A 10070-nucleotide genomic window follows, 5' to 3' on the forward strand; every position below is an offset into this window, starting at 1 on the left:
TCTTTTTATTAGGTCTGATATCCTAGCCAATGGTGCGACCCACATTTAGGGTAGATCTTCCTACCTCAACGTAACCCAATCTAGACAATTTCTAATGGGTACACCACAGATTTGTCTTATGTCTCTAAGTCTTGTCAAGTTGGCAATCATTGTTAACCTTCACATTCTTTTTTGTTGTTGTTGTTTTGCTTTGGTTTTTGTTTTTTCCAGACAGGGTTTCTCTGTGTAGCCCTAGCTGCCCTGGAACTCACTCTGTAGACCAGGCTAGCCTCAAACTCAGAAATCCAATCCGCCTGCCTCTACCTCCCAAGTGCTGGGATTAAAGGCACGCACCACCACTGACCGGCAACCTTCACATTCTTGAAGCACAAGTTCTGAATGACACTTCATCACCTTCATCACCCGAGTGACAGGGTGTGAGATGCTGTTGCGCTGAGCAGCAAAGGTAACCAATGTCCAGTACATTCATGATGCAGAATGTAGGAACATCTGCAGGAGTTGTTTTGAAAACCAATGAGAGGAATTTAGGGTTCAGTTATTTTGTTGTAAAGACCTTTCCCCCGAGCCCTGAAGTAAAAATTTCTTGGACAGGTGAGGAAGGGTTGAGTCCTCTGAACAGACAACTCTGCAACTTTTACCCAATCAATTTTGCAGTACCATAAGATGAAATGAGTCACTTCCTCTTTGTCCAACATGAACTAGAACAAGTTGTGCTCCTCACTGTGACTTGTCTCACACACACTGGCATGACGTGAAGCTTGGGATTTTGTCACAAGCATCAGAGAACAGTGATTAGTGGTCCATTTCCCTCTGCCATTGACAAGGCTCATGGGTGATTTCTTACTGTAAAGTGCTGAAGAGATGGCTTTTGAGATAGGGAGTGTTGGGGGTGTGGTTGGTCTTGGGATGTTTAAAAATGTGCTTTCTTTTTTCTTTTCGGTGCTACAGATAGAAAGCAGGGCTTCATACACAGTATCTGTGTACTCAACCATAGGGTTGAGCTTGAGCTCCTGGCTCAAGAATGACATCATGATCAAGTTCACATCTCTCCTGTGTTCTTAGGATCTGCCCTTTTTGTTTATTTGTTTGCTTTGTTTTGTTTTTTTTTTTTAGTTCTGAATCATTAACTGAGGCTGTAGGCACAGATTATGCTGTTGCTGTGGTCTCCTCCTCCTCCTCCTCTTCCTTTTCTTCTGCTTCCTCCTCCTCTTCTTCCTCTTTCTCATTCTCTTCCTCCTCCTCCTCTTCTTCCTCTTCCTTCCTCTTCTTCCCTCCTCCTCCCTCCTCCTCTCCTTCCTCTTCCTCCTCCACCTCCATCTCCTCTTCTTCATCCTTTTCCTCCTTCTTCCTCTTTCCTCCTCCTCCTCCTCTTCTTTCTCTTCCTCCTCCACCTCTGCCTCTTCCTCAGGGATGAACTGGAGGGAAAAGTCATCCTAGCCACCCTTCTCACCATGATTTGCACTCCAGCCATTCACACATACAGCTTTGCCAATTGCACTGTGTTGTAACTTCTGACACGTATACAGGCAGATTCTCACATGAGCATATGCTGCTTTTCCCACCAGAGGAAAAGGAGCAGAACCTCAAGCACTCCAGCAGGCTGTTATTAGTTATATCTCCAGGCTCCACAGCAGGAAAATTGACTACAGGAAAACAAGGGCTTGAGCAACCTTTCCTAGCTAACAACTTCTCCCTTCCTCCTCTTCTTTTTCCCCTCCCCTCCTCCTCCACATCCCCCTCTTTCTCCTTCCTCCCTTTTCCTTCTCCTCCTTTCTTCTCCTATCTTCCTTTCTCCTCCTCCTTTTCCTCCCTTTTCTTCTTCCTCCTCCTGATCTCTTTCAAATGGCATCAAATAATTGCCCCTAAACTTGTCAAAACATCCTCAAAGAGAAAATCATCTTCAGATTCTTTTTTTTTAAAGATTTGTTTATTGTATTTATATGAGTGCACTGTCACCCTCTTCAGACACATCAGAAGAGGACATCAGATGCCATTACAGGTGGTTGTGAGCCACCATGTTGTTACTGGGAATTGAACTCAGAACCTCTGGAAGAGCAGTCAGTGCTCTTAACCACTGAACCATCTCTCCAGCCCCATCTTGAGATTCTTAAGTTACTACCTGCTACTTAGATTGTGCACTAGTTAGTTGACGGGAAGATGCCGTTGGAAATGACAGCATTGGATTAAATGGATTTTATGTTCATCGACTGTTCTTAGCAGTGTTCTATTGAGCTGTGTGGGCTTTGTAAAGCTTTACACCATGAAACATACAACATGTCATTTGGAGCTTATGGAGTCCTGTGCATAGAAAACACTGGCAGGAGATTGTAAGTTGAGAGCTTGCCCCTGTCACAGCATGGTTTCTGAGGAAATAATATCTGATGCCTAGGAATATAATCCACACATAAAGACCACTTGTATTTTCCAAGTGCTACTTAATGTTGTGTTACTATTGGATTGTTCTTCTTCTTCTTGTTTTTTTCTACTGGGCCTTAGAATTGAAATAATAAATGAAAGAAAATAGTAATAAAATAAAATGAGGTATCTCTTGGAACCTAATATTTTTATTCTGCTGGATTTTAGAGCTGCCAGGAGAAGTATGAGACAACCTATAAAAAGTTTTGTAATGAGTCTATATCTATGGGTTAGGTTCAGGGCTCATTTAGATCTAAAAATCCATGTTTTCAGGTCACTTATGTGAAATGACATAGTGTTTTCTTACAACCTCTGCCTTTTGAAACATCTCTAGATGGCATGTGATATCTAATGCACTGCACATGCTCTGTGAAGAGTTGTGTTACTTTGGAGGATAATAACAAGAAAGTTTCTCATATGAGTTGTAGAGATTAAGGACTTGGAGAGTTTCTGAACATTTTTAAATTTGTGATTGCAAAGCCTACAGAGATAGAGAGCCATCTCTGTTATCTACAGAATCTACCGAAAGCAGTGAAGAGAGCAGGTTACAGTGCAATGGCCTCTAGTGCAGTGCATGGCATCTAATCTTAGGAACCTACACTTGCTCTCACCACAGTGCCAACTAAGAGTGTTACTGTTGGTACTTGGTAGCAAAATCCTAAAGAAAGAAGCCAGAATAGTGCCTGCCAGGGCTGATGGAGTTGGAGAGGATGGGGTTATTGTTCAATGTGTGCACAGTTATGGTGTTTTCTCCAGGGGAAAAGAATTATGGAGACAGATGATGGTGATGGTGACGACCATTTTGAGTATCTAATGTCACTGAACAGTGCACTTGGATGGTTAAGATACTGAATGTTGTATGTGGCCTTATAACTTATATCTGCTGCTGAGATGAAACCCAATAACCGAAAAGCAAGTTGAGGAGGAAAGAATTTATTCAGCTTACAATTCCATAGCACTGTTCATCATCAAAGGAAGTCAGGACTGGAACTTGAGTAGGGCAGGAGACATGAGCTGATGCAGAGACCATGGAGGGGTGCTGCTTACTGACTTGCTTCTCTTGGCTTGCTCAGCCTGCTTTCTAATAGAGCCCAAGACCACCAGTCCAGGATGGCAGCACCACTCACATGGACTGGGTTCTCTCATACTTATCACTAATTGAGAAAATGCCTTACAGCTGGATCTCATGAAGGCATTTCCTCAAGGGTGGCTCCTTCCTCTCTGATGACTCTAGTTTGTGTCACATTGACACAGAACCTGAGAGTGCACATGTATTTCACCACAATATAGAGTATAGTTTAAAAAGTGGGGTGCCATTGTCTGTCATCCCATCGTCCCAGTCCATTCTTGCTTGGTGCCTTGTTCCTGTCCTCTTCCTGCAAACCTCATGTCCTCAGTTTTCACCCCAGATCAAGGTCAGACAGTTAATCCCAGAGGTTTCCTTAGAACACAGCTTTGGGCTCTTTTAGCTGCTGTAGCCTCAGCCTTTTGGGGTACCTTTGTGTCCTGTTTCTCACCATGGCAGTCTCATCCTGGACCTATGAGCAGGAGCTAATATCTAAGTGCAGAGAGAATTAAAACCCAGCCCTGTATACAAAGACAGCAAAATATGGGGGCAAATGTAATGTTCTACACTAGAATTTTTTTCTAATTCCGGAGCTAGGGCCTAGAATCTCTTGATAAGGTCATGTCCAGTATCACATCTCCTTTTGAAATAAGTCAGCTTTCAATTACCCTCAAAGCTTACGCATATTGTACTCTGAGTTCCACTGTTAGCAATTGGCCAATGCTCAGGCAATAGCGGTAGCAGAAGAGAACATTTTCTGAGTGACATTAAGATAGCAGGCTATGGAAACATTAGCTATATTTGGCCTTGGTGATGCTTTGAAAACAGACTTCTATTTACATATGGGTAGATTTGATCTCAAAATTAGAGTAAATTAAATGGATTTTAGAGTAAATTTAAAAATTAAATTCAAGAGCTACCTTCCCCGAAATCCAGACATTGTGTCCGGAGCCTGACAGTGTTGGCTAGCCAAGATGCCAATGTCCCTGGTGCCTACAGCCCCTGTCTCAGCATCTACCTCCCAAATCTCCCTGACTCCTGTGCCTGTGCTGTGCTTTGCTTAGAATTCAAAGGGCTTCTGCTTTTAATTCCTAACTGCCACAGAAAAGTTCCATTATAAAAATGGAAAACTGAAAAGTAGGATTGTTTTTTTAGAACAACACAAATGTTGATAAAAACCAAAGGGGAGCGTGGCTGAGGGTGGTATTCTCCAGAGGGGCAGTGGCTGGTGGCTGCTGGTGGTATTCTCTGTACCTGGCAGACGATCATCAGCGGGTGAGGTTTGCTCTGTGGGCTACTGAAGACTGGCTTCTACATGGCCTTTTTTCTCTCATTTTTTAAAGTAAAATTTGACTTTGTAGGTGACTTATTTATTTTATGCATATGAGCATTTGGTCTTCATGTTAGGCTCCTTGTCTGCTTGCTCTTGGCTCTCCCTGGCAAGTTGATTCCTTCATTGGTATCAGAGCCTACTTCTTTGGGATTCTGGTGTATATAGAAGACATGCTGAGACATCCAGCTTTATAGACTGAAAAACTACTGGATTCTTAGACTCTTGACTGGTAGGCAGCCATTGGCCATTGTTTGACTAGCAAGACTATAACCTACAATAAATCTCATATATATTCAGAAATGGATCTAGAGCAATAAAATTATAAGGATAATTTTTTTAATATCTAGAATAGGCTTTTGAATTTGCTCACACCTACAGTTACTGAAGCCTCTCCTAGAAGCTGGCAGAGTACTAAAATTTCATGGCCTGAATTATTTTTACTTATAGAGGCAAATGAATTTGATTATCCTAATTTACCAATTGGAAGAGGCAAGGAATTTGGTGATTTTGTATATAAAATTTTTAAAGAAATTGTGGAAAATTAAGGAAAATAATGATGCTGGTTGGTCCTAGCATCTCTGAAAAAACTGACAAAGAACGAGCTCTGTGATTAAATTAACTTTTAGCATCTCAGAATATGGTGAAGGACAACAATGATCTCAGTGACAAACTGACAGGCTCCAGATGCACACGAGCAGTCTGTTTTCTAAGGGTGCCTTGGAAGAGAAGCTTCTTCCAACAGCCGAAGGCCTCAAGTTGCAGAAAATCAAACTGAAGCCCTCGTTGTTATAAGTGTGGCTAAATCACAGAGAAAGTTCAAGTTCTAGCTTTGGAGGGTATCGGCAGTTTAAGTAAGGACATGATTGGTAAAATAAATAAATAAATAAATAAATAAATAAATAAAATAACTTGGGATGGGAATGTGTGAAAGGACCTGACCAAGCTCTCTCAGTCAGTCAACAGGGTCTCAAGGGAGGAAGTGAGGATTAAAGAAAGAAAAGATAATAAGAAAATACTACAGTATGACTCCAGCCAGTGCTGAAGCAAGTTTATTTTTTCCCAAGCTTCTCGTATACCATCCTAAGTGTATGCAAAGAATAGGGTCAGTTCTTGGTGAGGATGAACAAGGCATAAACAAAGATCCCTTGGTCATTGTCTTCAGGGACTTATCAAGATGATCAAGAGACAAGGAACACATCCCACAGCTGTGTTTTTCTTGAGCCTACTTCCTTGTCCTAGCCCAATGTAAATATTCTCACCAAATTCCTGGAAGACTTGGGGGCTCTCGACAAGGACCCTCCTGAAGCTGAGAACTTTGAATCCTCGGATTCTCAAGGGTGTATCTCACCTGAGGAAAAGTAGTCTCCGTGCTACTAGTACCATAGCAGGAGACATGCTCACACCCCCACCTCCTAAAATATTGCTTTTTTCTGCATTTGACTGAAGAAATTCATCCTTCATTGTGTGATAGACCATGATGTTCCTCAGGTCCCGCCAACAGTTGCCTCTAGCTTAGTAACCAGACTTGAGACAAAACAAGGCTCCTAGAGGGGAGGTAGGAAATGTAGTCCAGGAGGAGGTGCACCACATCACTAAAGAGCTTAATGAGTTTTCTAGCCAACCAGAAGTCTGGGGAATATGTGTGGGGATGGATTTAAGGATGTGGGATAATGCTGGAAGACATAAAGCTGGACCAGGCTGAGTTTATTGATAAGGGCTCTCTGAGTAAAGAATCTAGTTTAATAAGGACACTCACACAGTTTTTAAATACAAGGTGCCAAAAGTTTGTTTGGATAGTTGAATGAGCCAGGCAGTGGTGGCACACACCTTTAATCCCAGCACTTGGGAGGCAGAGGCAGGCAGATTTCTGAGTTCGAGGCCAGCCTGGTCTACAGAGTGAGTTCCAGAACAACAGCCAGGGCTACACAGAGAAACCCTGTCTTGAAAAACCAAAAAAGAAAGAAAAAAAGAAAAAGAAAGAAAGAAAAAAAGAATAGTTGGGAAAAGCATTTGTCAAAACAAGAAAAAAGAAGAAGAAAAGGAGAGGGAGAGGAAGAGGAAGAGGAAGGAGGAGGAGGAGGAGGAGGAGGAGAAGAAGAAGAAGAAGAAGAAGAAGAAGAAGAAGAGAAGAAGAAGAAGAAGAAGAAGAAGAAGAAGAAGAAGAAGAAGAAGAAGAAGAAGAAGAAGAAGAAGAAGAAGGAGAAGAAGAAGAAGATACCCTTGGCTTAGTGTTGATGAAGGAATTTTAAAGCTCAGGGAAATCGCAATACTCGAGCTGGTACTCTGTGTAAAGGCTAATCCTTCACAGTGGAGAGGCTCAGAAGACCTGCCCTTCACTATCCTATGAGATGGTGAGAGAGCACCAGCATGTTTGCTGAGTTTTGTTGTCACCTGGCTCCTTGTGCCAGATCTTAGGGTTGGAGAAACTGCTGATCAGTTAGATGAATTACATGCAATGAGTTTAATTTGGGCCCCAAAGTAGGTAGCAGTGAACTGCCAAAAACATTTTCATGGGCAGCATAGGCAAAGCAATTCCAAAATGTACTGACCTATAACGGGCAGTGCAGCTGAAGTGAATTTTGTGTTGGCATGACTCGTATGGACCTTTGGTACTGGCTAATCAATCATGGTGTTTTCAGGAACTAATAGATAAGAAGCCTAGTACATTTTTTTTTATCTATATATGCATTAAAATTCTCAAACAACACTGGCTGCCCTAAAAAGCCATCTTTGCATTGGTCCCAGGTCCTGCTCACTGCAACCACCTGCAATGCTGGCCTCCTCCTCCTCTGTCTCAGACTTCTGAAGCTTTCTTGCCAGAGCCCTCAAACTCTGTTTCTTTCTTCCTGGCTGCATATGATCACAGGCGTGCCCAGCCATGTTGATGCAGTGGTGGACACCAGTTCAGAGATCACCACCAAGGACTTGGAGGAGAAGAAGAAAGTCATGAAGGAGGCAGAGAATGGAGGAGCTGCACCCGGCAATGAGAAAACGGCATCAGGGAGCTGATAGTAGGTGGAAGCAGAAGGGAAGAAGACAGGGAGGAAGAGGATGGAGATGAAGATGAGGGCCCTATGGGCAATCGGGTAGGTGATGATGATGATGATGACACTAAGAAGCAGAAGACTAAGGAGAAAAGAAACAACAAAAAAGAAAGGCTAAACATAAGGCCATGGGGAGATATTCACGCTTCACTTCCCTCTCTCATAGTGGGCAGTGCCCCCCACAGATGACGTACGCCCTCCATCACCCACCCACCAAAACTCCGACATGAATTTGCAACAGGGGAGGAAAAAAAACCAAAAATGTCCAAGGCCCTATCTTTTTTCTTAAAAATACTTTAAAAGGAAAATCTATTTATATTTTTTATTTTTGTACATAGTGTTAAGAGTCAGCCATTTTTTAAAGATAAAACCAAACCAGCATTCAGAGCTGTCCTACTTCTGTCTTTACTTATGCTATGGCCATGTTCATTATAATCTCAAAGGAGACAAAAAACCTTGTAAACAACAACAACAAAAGCAAAAACAATCTTATCCCAAAAGTTCCAGCAATTTTTTGTGTGTGTATTTACTTAGCTGAACTATAAGTAGTTGGTTTGTATGAGATGGTTAAACAGGCCAAAGAAAAAAGATTTTTTTTTTTTTGTCTATGAGGTTGTTGGTTGTTGTTGTTGCTGGTTGTTGTGTCATTATCATATCGGTCTGTTTGATGTATTATGTAAAACAATGTCCAACAGTACACCAGAATTTTATTTTGCTGAGTTGTTCCTTTATTCAAACAAATGAAAGGAAGACTACACTGAATTATGGAAAAAGAGAATCTTGGTCCAAGAATTAATTTCCAGAGGTTAGTCAGTTTGCAGATTCAGAATACCATGAAGAAAAGGCTAGGCCCTAGGAAGGACTTTCCTAAGAATTTAACTGTTAGCCTTTCTCTTTCCTCAATGAGACCAAAGGCCTTTTACAGGGTTAAGTTGTGCAGCGGGAAGGTCTTAGTGTTCTGTTGCTGTGAAAAGACACCATGACCACAGCAACTCTTACAAAGGAAAGCACTTAACTGGGGCTGGCTTATGCTTTCAGAGGTTTAGTCCATTATTATCATGGCAGGGAGCATAGCATCATGCAGGCAAACATGGTGCTAGAGAAGGAGCTTAGAGTTCTTTATCCTGATCTGAAGGAAGCAGAGAGAGAAGGCCACTGGGCCTGGCCTAGGCTTTTGAAACCTCAAAGCCCACCCCCAGAGACACACTTCCTCCAGCAAGGTCCCACCTCTTAATCCTTCTCAGATGGTTCTACTCCCTGATGACCAAGCGTTCAAACATGAGCCTATAGAGGCCATTCTGAGTTAAGCCAACACAGGGAGAAAGGAAGCAATCAGATTTTCCCTGGTCTATTGGACAGTGGTTCAGAACTGATATAGAGTTCAGGAGAGCCCAAGAAGCATTCATTGTAGCCCTCTGAGCTAAAGTAGGGCCTTATGGAGGTTGAGATGGTTAATAGGGTCTCCACTGAAGTCTGACTTACAGTAAGTCCAGTGGAACCCTGAACATCTCCTGTAGTCATTTTCCTGGATCCAGAATGTATAATTGAGACAGATACACGTGGGCAGAGTTCCACAATATACCTTTTTGCCTCCTAGGACCTATCCTTCTCCTAATAGCCCATTCACCTATAAATCCATCAATAGACGAACTCGTTGATGAGGTTAGATCCTTCATGGTCCAGTCATCTCTCAAGGTGCTTTGCTACAATGGGTTTTAACAGCACCTCTGTGTCCAAGGGGGACTCTAAGGCTGGAGGATTAGAGCCCAATTCTGTAGAGCTTTGGATAAGGATGAAAAGACCATGACTGTGTAGGTATTTCCAAATGTCTAGCTAAATCACTGTAGTTCCTGGTTTTCCTTTAGTTTTTCATTTTTTCTGTAAAAATACAAACATAACCATGACATGAAGACAATAACATACCAGAAGAGTAATGGTGCATCACCCCTAACAACCACCTCATACAGGGATGAACAGACTCCAGAAAATCACCTACAATAGAAAGTCATCAATAAATTGCAACTGGGCAAGAACACTGAGCATACTGTAGCACCTAATAAACCTGAAAAAAGGATTCATAATAAAAAAATAACACATAGAACCAGATGCTAACACTGAAAATGAGGAGATTGCACTGCCTTCCAAGGAGGAAAGGAATCAGTCCTCAAATGTGCACTGGCATGCATATATATATATATATATATATATATAT

The sequence above is a fragment of the Grammomys surdaster genome, unplaced genomic scaffold, assembly GCF_004785775.1.
Source record: "Grammomys surdaster isolate TR1022 unplaced genomic scaffold, NIH_TR_1.0 64, whole genome shotgun sequence".
Classification (NCBI taxonomy): Eukaryota; Metazoa; Chordata; class Mammalia; order Rodentia; family Muridae; genus Grammomys; species Grammomys surdaster.